This window comes from Leucoraja erinacea, chromosome 10 (genome assembly GCF_028641065.1).
Source record: "Leucoraja erinacea ecotype New England chromosome 10, Leri_hhj_1, whole genome shotgun sequence".
NCBI lineage: Eukaryota > Metazoa > Chordata > Chondrichthyes > Rajiformes > Rajidae > Leucoraja > Leucoraja erinaceus.
Genome location: NC_073386.1, coordinates 11,966,016 through 11,976,060, shown reverse-complemented (window position 1 = coordinate 11,976,060; position 10,045 = coordinate 11,966,016). Strand labels below are relative to the sequence as shown.

Sequence of the window (10,045 nt, the reverse complement as noted above, 5' to 3'; positions counted from 1 at the left end):
TCTTATATTTTATTCAGTGTGCAGATCGAGTAACACAGTCTGTACTGTGTGTGTGTGTGTGTGTGTGTGTGTGTGTGTGTGTGTGTGTGTGTGTGTGTGTGTGTGTGTGTGTGTGTGTGTGGTGTTGGGTTTTTGTGTGTGTGTGTGTGTTGGTGTGTGTGTTGTTGGGTTTTTTTTTGTTTTTGGTCCTTCCAAAAGTGGGTCTTCTTGTTAAATAGAAAACACAGACCAGGAGCCGCTGTGGATGACTGCAAAATAACAGGAGCCGACAAAAGGCTGCTCAGCATACACGAATATATGTCGCGAGACTGAGTGAAACGCAGGAATGGAGTTATGCTGTGCGCTACGTTCATTCCGACTGAAATGTGAATAAAAATCTGCTCGCAATGGCTAATCGAATTAACGAAGGGTAATTGCGGCGCTATTTTGACTAGATGCAACGTGGGAATCAATGAACAAAGGTATTTAGCATATGATGTGTCTTGGCTGGTGCCGTGAGGCGTTTGAGTGTATCATAGGGTTTGTGTGCTGTGCCTGACAGTGGCTTGCTCAGTCATTTTTGGGAATACCGTAGCCTGGAGGGAGGGGGGGGGGGGGGGGGGGGGGTTGGGGAGGGTGGGGGGTGGGGTATGAATATGCACCCAGAGGCAGCGGTCTCAGAGGAAATGGTGCTAGTAATTAGTTCGCCTGGTTCATATTCGATTCACAAGAGCTTTTGTTGCGCCGAGCTTCGGTGTCGCTCCTGCCTGCGTCTCTTAGGATTGAGCTATCCGTGGTGCTGAAACCGCCGACTCTTCCCTGGGTAAGATCTGGCTGTACTTTGCTGAACATGTCGACTAGCCATTGTAATTTGGACGAAAGCTTTTTAAGTATTTTCTTTTGGTAGCTGGTATCTTGGATAGTCTAGTACATGCGCATTTTATAATTTGATTGGCGTACTACCACGAAATGGATAGATATGGTGTCGGTTTCGTATGATAGATAACACGGAGAGAATTGGACAGATATTCTCCTATTAGGAAAAGCCTGGATAGCACATTGGTTTTTTTTTGTTTGTTTCATTTTATGCACCGATATAACTGTTGTTATGAATATTAAACCGAGAGTGGTGTGTCTATGTCCATGGGCGCAACCAGCAAAACAGCACGATGTTAGAGTTGAAGGTCTCGCCTTGCATTTAGAGATAGAGAGAGAGAGAGAGAGAGAGCGAGAGAGAGAGAGAGAGAAAAACGTACACATTTTGGAAAGCGTGCTCTACAATGCATTAGGTTTGGAATTTCACCCTGGAACCCACCGATATTCGCAGCGTTCTCGAGGTGATTCTGAAATTCGGCATTCAACGTAACCCCCTCTGACTGTTGATTTTTTTTTTCTCTGCCAATCTCATCCGCCACGGAGCTTTCGAGATACTGGGCAGGTTTCAGATTTTAAACGGTGTTATTACAATGTTTGAAGAATTAAGTAACCATTAAAAAAAAGGAGGGGGAGGGGGAGAGAGAGTCTTCTGGCTGTGTTTTTCTTCTTCTTCTTCTCCTGGCTCCTAACCCTTTTATTAGCGAGAGAGAGAAAAGGAAATACGAAACACGGGAGTGTCAATGGATTGATCAGCATTCAACAAACAACTTCAGAGGAATTGCATGAATGCAGAATTGTATTCTTTGAATGTTTCCCCATTATGGGAATGTAGTTAAAGGATTATATGTGGAGGCCTGTAATGATGTATTGTGCAATACTTTACGATGCATCATTCTTCCCTTCTCAATCGACGTGGACAACCGTTCTGGTTGCTACTTGTATAAAACTGACTGTTGAATCGTTATTTTTTTTTCACAGTTGATTAGTAAATGTCATCTTTGAATATTTCGTATCGATATTTCGTCATCAACGTTTAATACCCCTCCCCATCCACACCCACCCCACCCCCTCCCTCTTTTCTCACTCTTGTTCCTCCTATGCCTAAATTATTTAGAAAGAAACGCTTAACTAGATAAAGGGGTTCATAAACAAACGAATGAATTCATGTTTCCTTTCTTTTAAACCTCCACATCCCCGCACCCCTCCCAGGAACTTAACTTTTGGGCTCCCTCCGTCTGAATGGCGAAGGAGATGGAAACTGCTCAGAATGAAACGTGGAGGATCGAAAATTGCAACCAACTACACGACATGCCATGAATGTACCGCTGTTTTTGGGCAGGTGAGTTGTATTATTGAGCGCTACAATTTGGGGGTCTGCTCTTTCAAATAGGCTGTAATTTGAAACGGTGCACTCTTTTGGAAAAGAGAAATCAAATGGTCACAAATTCCGCAAACAAAAAACGATATACTTCAAATGCATTTTATTCATTTCCCTTTGCAGAGTGGTTTTACTGGAAACCTGCCTTGATGTGTACTGAGGGTGATCGCCTACTCATTCATTCTTTGGAACCCATCTTTCTTGATAATAGGTGTGGATTTTATTTTGGCATTGGCTAGATGTTGCTAGATTGATGCAGACTCTCTTCGGTGACGGGTATTCTTGGGTGTATAATACGGATTACGTTGTTATTGCTTAAGAATACGCGTAGTCGAGGAGAGTACACTCTTCGGCACTTCAATGGACTAAAACCAAGTGCACGTTTTTTTTTTCTCTCCTTCTTGCAATTGTGGGGTTCTGATGCCCGACAACAACTCTTCGTGAGAAATGGCAACGCGAGGCCGAGACGCGCGTCGGTGAATATTCGAGTCGCGTTTCTATTATTTAAGATATTTTACACTGCGTATCAACAATAGAACCCCCCGCCTCCCATCCTTTGGAGCGATCTGTTGGGAGAAGAATCCAACTCGAACTCGTTGTGTACTTGCTGTAAATATACCAATTGTAAGCGCGGCCATGCGATACAGGCTAAATGAATTGGGAAGGCAATCGCCTTTCAAAATGCATGCCGGTTCGATTTTGAGTGCATTTAGATTTGGGAAGGGATATGGATGCCGAATGGGGGAGCGTCGGTGTAGCAATACCTCTGTGTCTTGAAAGAAGCGTGGTTTCTGGTATGTTCGTGTCCAACAGATTCTTTATTTCTGGTGCATGTTTCAATGTGGTTGTAAGGTCAATGTGCTATAGAGACGTTGCTACCGAACCAATCAGACAAGCAATGTGTGAACGATGGGGACCGAGGAGTCATTTGTAGTCTTGTCCAATGGTCCTGCACCATGGAGAAATAAAACTTCAGAATACAGATTTACCTTCACGACAGCCAGTTGCTGTATTCTCTCCCTCCGACTGAATCTGAAAGCAGGTATTCATGAAACATGGCAATATGTGTTCTTCAACGTGAAACACGAGTCGAATCAATGCAAATCGACACCCGCCAAGCTTCATTTAAACCCCCAAAACCATCAAGTTCACATATTTCTTTTGAACTGCCATTTATTTGTGACTGCAAAGAGGAAATTATTTCTGAGACTGGATTTCGGGGGGGTTCTCACACAATTAAAGCCACCTCTGAAGCCATGTCTTGACGAGGTGTAGTTCCGTTCTCATTGAGTTAACAGCAGCAATCTGAAAGAAATCCGAAATCGTTGCACCGTCTCTGAGTCCGGCCCTACCACTCCTTCCCTTGTTCCTCTTCAGCTAATTTGTTCCCAGTCACTGCCGACCTACTCCACCTCGACTCTGGCCATTTGCAAGGGTAAATAAGAGCGAGGGTTAAGAGCTTCACGTTAATTCGCAGTTTCCCATCTCTTGTCAACAAAAAAAAAGCACTGAAACGATATTCACGGTCCTGCCGGTTCACCATGCATAGCTCACAGCTCGCGTGCCTTTCTAGCTCTGCGGTATATGTTTCGCACAGTTACTTTTACTCTGTCTGTTCAGGCCACATCGAGAGTATATTATGCTTTGTGAACCGGAAACTAGTGGGCTGCTTATGAAAGCAAAATGGCTTCTGATAATGGCTGGAAAGTAATTGATATGATACTTTTATTTCTCCATAATGAGACCACATCAACCAGAGAGAGGCAATTTCGTCCCTTCGCCGTATAAGAATGCAACTCTCCCCCATATATACATATTTTACCACGTATGCACCAGAAACTCATTGCTAATGACTATTCATATTTTATTAAAGGGAGATTAACTTGGCTGTGCTGAGGTCTACAGAATGCACAGAGGATTACATGGCACAGGAACAGATTGCTCCTAAACTAACTGATTCGGATTTTGATAGTTTTATTTTCTGTGTCCATGGCCCCGAACAGATTGGTTCACCTTATCCTGGCGATGGCGTATTGTTAGCTGTAAATATTTTCCAGGGATTAAATATGGAAAAAATATATAGAACACCTAACTGCAAAGACCCTTCCAAGAGAGACTAAAATATAGTGTTTAGTTTAAGTTTAATTAGTGACTCGTTTTTTTTTTAAGGTGCCACATATTATGCGCTGTGCCACGCCCAGAACTACTATCACCACCTATACGTTATACTGCATCCCTTATACCATCAACCGTTTATACCAGTTTATGCAACTGGCCCGGCAACAGCCGTGAATGGAAGCAATTCATTTCCACATACAATCACCCACCGGTGTTTATTTCAATGTTGAAATAATATTAATTACATGTCTGTAATAGCTAAAAGTGTTGAACTAATTAAAATAATGTCCCGCTAATACCTACTATTGATCGTGCAATGAATTTCAATCTAAGGCACTCGCATTTTGAAACAGTGACACTAAATCAAGCCATTATTTTTCAGTGAAGGAACATTGAATTTTCTCAATACAAAATGCAAGCAGCATCCTAATAATTCTCAGTTTGTCGATAGCAGTAACTGCAAAAAAAGATTTTCCAATGCGGCATTGTAGTTCCCGTTTGCTGTTATTCCCAGCAGGAAATAAGTTACACAAACTCATATATATTTTTTTAACAAAACGACGATTGGGAATAATCACGTGCTTCCACAAATACTGAGGTCGAAGGTCAAGCCGTTCATGTGTTTTCTGGTGATTATTTGAATTATGCTACATGCAGTGCCCTAAACCCTAATTAATATACTGTTGATTTTTCTTCCCACTTTACCCAGTTCTTGTCCTTCCAATAACTTACCAAGAGATACCAGGTGATGGAATTGCCTCCACTTTATTTTAATGTGCATAACATACTTTTGTGAAGTAAGGTAGGTTATTAAAAATGAACAAAGGAAAAAAAAGTTTTAGAAACCAGAAGTTAACTTTTATTGAACTGCTCAATGCGTAATGTTGGAAGATTGGGAAATATATATTTGCGAGATGAGCACAAACAGTGTGACAAAAATATTGGAAACTATGAGAACATGCCAGGCTGGCAGGTATTTACCAGCAATTCCCCTCCATACACACAACTCTTTGGGGGCAAGGATTTGAGCTCGAAAATTGTGAAATGCACTGTCTTTGGCCATGACAATGTTCAGAGAAGGCAAATTATGTGCAAAGGTTTTTGCACATAACGTGCTTGTACACACGTGTATCACTTACCAGGGTGATATCATGACAAACATATATAATTTCCTTAATTATCATCACCCAGTTGATCTACAATCTTCACAATGCAGCATGCTAAGAGTTAAAATAAATTGTTCTCATTTAACATTTAACATAGTAACATTGGTAGAAAACATGAACACATTGGTTGACACTGAATTAGAAAAAAATAAGCTTTGCAAGCAGTGGGTTACTAGAATATAGAATGGTGAATACATTTTCTTGGACAACCAGAAGTGGCATCTACCAACATGTTTGAAATCGGCAGTGACTCTGAATTATTCGAACTTTACGTGTCTCAATTTTGGTGCATAGAACTAAAGATGAAGGAACATTTTTATCAAGCTCCGGGTTTTTACATTAGGAATGCGCTTTTTGTTTTCGGAAGTGACAAGTGCTTTTATTTCAGTGTCAGAACCAATGTCACTGCTGCCTCCAAGAAGTAACGGTAATGATAATAGTAAAGAATGCATTGCTTGTGAATGTGAATGATGGTGAAAGCATTGTCCTTTGTGAGCTGTCTAAGTATTTCAGTGCCCGGATATAGATTATGACATGATTTGCAGTTTATCTATTCTCTTCTGTTTGTGCAAAAGAGACAATGAGTTTGGAATGGTGATATTTCTAATGCCTGCTTACTTTTATTTCGACCTAAACGCATTTACATTCTGTACATGTGATTGCAAGTTATAGCAGATTTCAGTCCCATACAGATCCAATAAATCAAAAAGAATGAAGGCCCTGTTCTTTTTTGTATTGAAGTTTATCCCAATATTAAGACGCAATTCGTTGTAACATACAACATATAAAGTGTTACCACAAAATATAACTTGTAAATTTCTGAACATGATGTCTCTGTAAAAACAAACATATCAATTATATTTTAGGAAACTAACCTAAATGGCATTAGCCAATAAAATAAAAATGTGTGCTAATCAAACAATACGATTTAAAATGCAGTTTATTGGTCTCTAATGCAATTGATCTTAGTTGAAGATATAAGCATCGTATTAAAAACACTGAACTAAATTCTAAATAGAAGATATGTAATACCAATGTGATTCTTTCTTTGAAATACTAGAGATCTCACATGAAAAAATCGTGACATCATTATATATTAATTTTAAACAAAAAGCATATTAGAATGAAATTGAAGAGGTTCTGATGGAGCCTATTTATCGTCCATAGGGTTGTAACTAGAGAGAAAGTGCTCTAATATGATTGTATAATACTGATAGATTGATGTCATGACTTTCTTTTTCAATTGGATACAAAAATATTTATCGTGTTAAGGGTTGGAAAAAGACATAAGGAAAACGGAAGCAGTCCTAACCATTAATTTTAATGTTTGTTATTCTTCTTCTATGAAAAGTAATTGGATGACTCAGAAATCTCATTGGTGTAAGCTCATCATGATCAAGTAGAATAACACATGCATTTTGGACACTGGCAGGAAAGTACAAAGTGTACGATGATGTAATAAATAAATCACAACAGTTATAATAATTTGGGAATAATTGGTAAATTCAAGGGAAAACTCCATACGATAAAGGAATTCCATAAGTCAACACTGAGTTTATTGTAAGCAGCTGAAATTCCATTCCAATCTTTTGCCCAAAATATTGATCATTACATGTCATTTTATGAAAATAGCTTGATTCTCATAGTTAAACATAGAGGTGTGGTTCCTTTTTGAGAAATTGTTAATAAAAAATAATAATTGATACATTGAACATATGTTTGTGCTTGCTTCCATTGTCCCAGGTGTGCATTAAAGTTGAAGGTAGACACAAAATGCTGGAGTAACTCAGCGGGACAGGCAGCATCTCTGGAGAGAAGGAATGGGTGACGTTACGGGTCGAGACCCTTCTGCATTAAAATTGTTAAGAAGGGTGTAGTTTGAAGTTAAAATAGTGACAACAAGTTTTTAGTACAGTTCTTACTTTTGTTTTTCATTTTATGGTATATCTCACGCTAATACACTGGTGAGTCAGAATCTACAGACCACTGAATGGAATCTCCTCAGAATAGTTAACAACACTAAATGATGAGATTCTGAGAAAACTGTATCATGAGCAAGGTATTATCTTCTCCTCACTTGTACTTTTACTTGTATCAGTACTGCAAGTACATTAAGGAACTTGGTGTATATTAATCTGTGAACATCTAGGGAATATGATAGAAATTATTAAAAGAAAGAATTTTAAAAGGATACGTTTTGATCTTATGCTGATTCTTTTAAAGATAGAGAACACTACCAGCTGTTGCAATTGAATACGTATGATTTATAGAATCATTTACATATTTGAATGAATGGAGTAACTTTGAACATTTCAGACGTGTCTTCTTCTTCTTAAGCCCTTTGTTCCTCAAGGGAGCATAAGCCATTGACAAATGTCCTCCACTTCACTCGGTTGTTGGCAGTTCTTTCGAGATTTCCCAGTTGAGCCCACTCTCAGACATTTCAGTCTGGACACCTCTTCTCCAGCTGTTCCTGGGGTGACCTCTTTTCCTTTTTCCTTGCGGGGGTTCCATTTCAGGGCTTGCCGGGTGATGTTTGTGGCAGGTTTCCTGAGGGTGTGTCCAATCCAACTCCATTTTCTCCTTTCAATTTGTAAGTCAATGAGCTCCTTGGTTGTTCTTTCATATGTGTGGAAATTAGGAAATTATTTACAGGAGAGAATGTATTTTTATGACTGATATACTTATTTGTTGCGCTGCACCTGTTTAGGATGCATACAACTTAAAATATACGGGATGGAAAACGCTTTTATTGAAATCCATCCACATGAAACTAATGCATGTTCCTTGGATAACTTCATTGAGTAACCTATCTACTCTAATGTTATTTGAAATTTGGCAAGCACATTTTCCAGCAGTCACTTAGAAGGTCACTGGAACAAGATGTTGAGGCAACTGATTGCCCGATCACATTAATGATCTGGGCTGATGAAAGGTCATTGGCCTTAATATTAAATCTTCTTCTCCCTTCCTAGATACTTGCAGGCCTGCTGAGTGTTTCCAGCATTTTTACTACTTTTCAATTTTAGATTTCTCAACGAGATCAATGATTTTATTTTGAAACTGTTGCTATGATTTTTTTTGAAAAAACAATTTACATTATTTTTACCTCATCATTTCTCCATTCTTATAATGTTTTGGTAATTAGAGGCTAAGAATAGTGCAATTTGTAAAGATTATTTACTGCAATCCAAATGCCCCCATCATGAATGACAATGAGGAATATTATTCTTTGACATACATTTACATTTAGACAATACATTTACAATATAAGGTGTAAAGAGATTAGAGTATTATCCAATGGATTGATTGTGCTGTGGTGAATGTCATAATATATAGATATCCTACTTTTTGCCGATAGTCAAATAATCTAAGTTTGTATAAGTCCTGGACAATACTAAGTTCCATGAGAGCATAAAGCATGTCAATGCAACTTTCATTCAAATAAACCACTGAAAAAACTAACATTTTATAGTCAAGAAAAGAGCTGCAGTGTACATCTTGGTTCTGTCATTATAAACTTGCAAGACAACATCCACAAACATGTCAATGTGTACTTCCAAAAGTTACAATCACTCTACATATATAAATCTACCTACCCCCTGTTCTCATCGCCTCTTGCATCTTGAGGTGAGCTCCATCATTTTAATCAGAATTTAATATTTTGAAATTTTACCATTGGTCATTCTTTTGTCTCACTTTTCGTGCCTCTATTTTCAATGTGGACAAACTTCTTCCCTCGTGCTGGTGAGGCTTGCAAGGGTTTTGTCCACTTGCTCCGTTTTTTTAATGTTCACCTTATTCTTTTTTGTTGTAACTTGTATATCTGTTCAAATCACCAACAGATCTCATGATCCAGTTTCAAGCCACAAAACCATGTACAATGAATGCATTACATTTGTTTTCAGGATGTAATGACAAGGAACTGCAAATGCTGGTTTACTAAAGAAAGACAAAAAATGCTGGAGTCACTCAGTGGGTCAGGCAGCATCTCTGGAGAGTGGATAAGTGACGTTGCAGGTTAGGACCCTTCTTCAGAGTTCAGCTCTACTGAATACCCCAACATCCTAGGCTCTGCATCCCATATTCCACACATGTCTCAAGGATCAACAATCTCAGATTCTGGTTTCCTATATATTATCTCCCAGACACCTTTACAGATCGCAATCTACCCTTTATATACTCTGCATCACATTGTTTATGGGTTTCACACCAAAGATGTTAAGATTCAAAATATGTACATCTCTCAACGTGGGCAAGTGTGAGGGTCACATTCAGATGAGGAAAGAGAATACAAAGTAAAACAAACTAAAAATATAATGGAAAAGAAACAGGACCCGGCATATAATACAGAGAAAGAGACAGTCAGTAAAATGAAATATAACAATGGAAAGGAAAGAAAGTTCTGCTGTTACATCTCTGTGACAGAACATCAGCAGAAATCTACTTTAAGATATTTCTAATGAATTTGCAAAGGCAATGTTCTTGTAAGTAGAATTAGAATGATATAGAGGATTTTGCTATAACT

At 38.7% G+C, this 10,045-nt stretch overlaps 1 long non-coding RNA gene across 1 annotated transcript; it reads left to right on the top strand.

Annotated features, from left to right (window-relative positions):
- The first annotated feature begins 646 nt into the window (after positions 1-646).
- Positions 647-7,708, top strand: LOC129700784 (uncharacterized). Its single transcript, XR_008724102.1, has 3 exons — positions 647-802; positions 2,065-2,194; positions 7,261-7,708. It is a non-coding gene; the product is annotated as an uncharacterized LOC129700784 (long non-coding RNA).
- Positions 7,709-10,045: the final 2,337 nt, after the last annotated feature.